We start from the raw sequence: 3,263 nt of genomic DNA, 5'->3' as shown, positions 1-3,263 counted from the left end.
TAAAATCTCTAAAAGTTTAAAAATAATAATATGTAGGTGTGTGTGTGTGTGTGTGTGTGCATCCGTGTGAGCATGCAATGTGTTTGCTGCAAGACAGAAACTAGTGCCATGGTGCATGGGTGGAGCTCAGAAGACAAATTTATGGAGTTATTTCTGGCCTTCCACCATTATGAAGGTTGTGATGATTTAATTTGGGTTTTCAGGCAAACATTGGATGTCCCTATACTCACTTTGCCAAGTAACCAGTCAAGTTACACTTATGGATTTTTTAATTTGGGTATTTGCTTTTTGACTATTTGCCTGCCTTGTTAGAGCATGAACTCTATAAAAAGGTAAGTCCTTGTTTACTCTTGTTTAGAACCTGCCACACAGAAGCATCCACTTATTTTCCATCAATTAATATGTCAATAAGTACCAAAATGTGATGAATGTTAACTCTTTTTTATTTATACAGCATATTAAGATACTGTTCAATTGTGACCAATCAAAAATTATTCTATAGATTCACCTTAGAGATGCTCCAAGATTATTTTTTAAAGGAGGGAGAAATCAGTCAAATAATAGTCTATGGCTCTATTTGTCCACATTTTATAGTAGTTACATGTCTCACTGCTGTTTGCTGGCCTTTAGTAGTGAGCTGTAGCCTCCCTGAGTATATAGTCAAAGGAAATGAAGTCACCATTCAAAACCTTACTGTTATCTAGTGTTGTTGCTATACATCTTCAACCACAATACATGTACTCGCCCTAGTGTCCACCAACAGCTGAAAGACTAAAGACTTTATATGTCATATACCATATATAAAATAAATTATCATTCAAGAGTAAAAATGAAATGAAATTCTGTCATCTGCAGTAAAATTTATGAAGTTCAGGACATCAGCTTAAGTTAATAAGCCAGACAATGAGACAAATTTCGTGTGTTGTCTTATATGTTGAAATTGAAAAGTCAACCTCAAAGTAGAATTATGTTTAGCAGCTGGGGAGGGTCTGAGGGGGAAGTGAGAAATGACAATGCCAGAAGTGTGGCAAGGTAAGATCAATGCACACCCTATTAATTGGCAAGAATATAACATCAAATATCACTAATGAATGTAATCAATATGTGATAATAAAGTTTTTTTAATGATGAAAGTCATTGGTGGTGTGAAGTTTTGGGGTTGCTTTTGACACAGGTGGTTGCATAAGAAAAGATCAGAAAAGATTTTACATAGAGAATAGAGCAGAGGGAATGTCCAGTGAATGAGGCAGAGGCTGGACATTAGGAATCATCTTCAACAAAAAGCCCAAAGAAGAATAAAGTATGAAGATAACTGGGAGAATGTATTTCAATCAAGAGAATAACTGTGTAAAAGAAATCATTTAAAAATACAACCACCTCATCTTACCTTCTTCATATCTTCATAGCTCAGGAACATAATATTGAAGTCATGTCTGTGTTCATACCAGCCTCTTATGTGGTCAAACCAATTGCTTCCTACCACTGGGAAGAAAAGTTACAAGTGAGAATGTCAAGCTGTGTGTCCATGCAGTGGACAAAAAATGCTGTGCCTCCTTTTCTGGTTTGGAATTTTTAGAAATAAAATGGAGGGCAATGGTGGACGTCTATATCCCTATAGTAAACTTTCTTATGGCATTTCATGTTTAAGAATGTAGTTCAATAAGAGGTCAAAACCATGATGGGTACACCCACTGAAACAGTCTACCTGAGCTAATGGGAGCTCACCAACTCCAGTTGAACATGGAAGGACCAAACATAGGTCCAAACTAGACCCTCTGAATGTGGGTGAGAGTTGCATGGCTGGGGCAGACTGAGGGACCACTGGCAGTATCATCAGGATTTATCCTTATTGCTTGTACTGGCTTTTGGGGAAACTATTTTCTTTGGATAGATACATTGCTCAGCCTAGATATAGTAGGGAGTACCTTGGACCTTCCCCAAAGCAATGTGCCTTATCCTGTCTAATGAGTGGGTGGGGGGATTAGAGTGTAGGGGGCTATGTGGAGGGAAAGGGATGAGGGGAGGAAGGAAGGAGAACTTGGATTGATATGTATAATGAAAAAAGATAGCTGTTTTCTTTTTTTAAAAAAAACAATAAAAATTAAATTGAAAAAGAATGTAGCTCAATTCTCAAAAAGCATATTGTTTGTAATGTTCATAAATGCTAAACATTAATTTGCCTTATGTGATCAAAATATATTATATAAAATTTTTAATTAAAAATTTAAAAGTAAAATTCATTACCCATGAGGGTCAATTGATGGGTATTATGTAATAGCAAAGGAGAAAAATCCAAAATAGAATAATAATCACATTGATATAACTAGTAATCTATGATCATCAAATAAAGATGACTTTTTCCTTCATATATTTCAGAAAAATAATGTAAACATGAGTTAAGCGCATAAGTAGGGTAAAAACTCACACATAGAAGCAATAATCTGTGGGTATCTGTCCACAACATTAGCACCTGGGTATCTAGGGCAGGAGGAGGAGCTCATGCCAAGCTTTGGCTACATAAAATACTCTCATAAGGGAAATAAAATAAGGGAGTGAGGAAAAGAATGAGAAAGAAAAAACAAAACCCAGAGAACGTATCTCTAGGCTTAAAGCATAGAAAAAATTCTCAAATGTGAATTTATTTAAAAGAAAAATCAGACAGGTTCCATGGACCCCACCTGCACCAGAAAGAAACAGGTTGGTATCTGATATCTTGGCTGGAAAGTCCTGCTCTCTGGGCCCTAAACCCTGCACTTCCGCCAACCACAGAACACCCAGTAATCAGGCAGCAGTTGTTTCTCCCATCAACCATCCCTTGCTGCAGGACCCACTGGCTGACCTACACATGAAGGGACAGCAACTCCTGAGCCACATGCCCAAACTGCACCCAGAGGAAGAAGCCAGAATTGCATCTGGAGGAAGAGCAAACCACCAGAGCTAGAGAACCCACTTGTACCAATTGGAGGAAAAAATGGGTAGACAGCAGTGTAAGAATACATACAACAACATAAAGAGCAATATGGCATCACCAGAAATGAGTGGTTCTACAACAACCAGGTCTGAATATGCCAACACAGAGATGAAGAAGAAGAAAATGACCTTAAATATAACTTTATGAAAATGATGAAGGCCCTTAAAGAGGAAATGAAAAGTTCCCTTTAAAAAATGGAGGAAAGCCTGGTCTACAGAGCTAGTTCCAGGACAGGCTCCAATGCCACAGAGAAACCCTGTCTCGAAAAACCAAAAATAAATAAATAAATAAA

At 37.3% G+C, this 3,263-nt stretch overlaps 1 pseudogene; it reads right to left on the bottom strand.

The window, feature by feature from the left end:
- Nucleotides 1–3,263, bottom strand: part of LOC126499024 (amine sulfotransferase-like) — a 279,216-nt pseudogene that overhangs the window by 270,932 nt on the left and 5,021 nt on the right.

This window comes from Alexandromys fortis, unplaced genomic scaffold (assembly GCF_014885135.2).
Source record: "Alexandromys fortis isolate MF-2015 unplaced genomic scaffold, M_Fortis_MF-2015_v1.1 scaffold_14, whole genome shotgun sequence".
Classification (NCBI taxonomy): Eukaryota; Metazoa; Chordata; class Mammalia; order Rodentia; family Cricetidae; genus Alexandromys; species Alexandromys fortis.
Note: the sequence above shows the minus strand (reverse complement) of the source record. Positions and strands in the feature narration are given on the sequence as shown.